Raw genomic sequence first — 296 nt, forward strand, 5'->3', positions numbered from 1 at the left:
TATTCCACCGATCCGGCTCGAAGGACCAAAATGTTTGATGAGATGCCTGGATCGGTGGTAATTAGGAGCGGATGGGCAAGTAATGAGTGGATTTGCCGGAGTAGATGAGCGGTTTCAGAAATGAGCGGACACGTGCACTTGAGTTCCACAAAACACTGTATTTGTCAAAGAAAATGTTCACAATAAATAAGTCACTAGAGATTGAGTCACTGAGCAACCGTAATAATGAGCGGACCGATAATACTGAGCCGACTAATTCCTTGAATTGATAATAATTGAGCTGACACAATGAGTTA

Source organism: Diachasma alloeum, unplaced genomic scaffold, assembly GCF_001412515.2.
Source record: "Diachasma alloeum isolate Michigan unplaced genomic scaffold, Dall2.0 Dall_scaffold_00920, whole genome shotgun sequence".
Lineage (NCBI taxonomy): Eukaryota > Metazoa > Arthropoda > Insecta > Hymenoptera > Braconidae > Diachasma > Diachasma alloeum.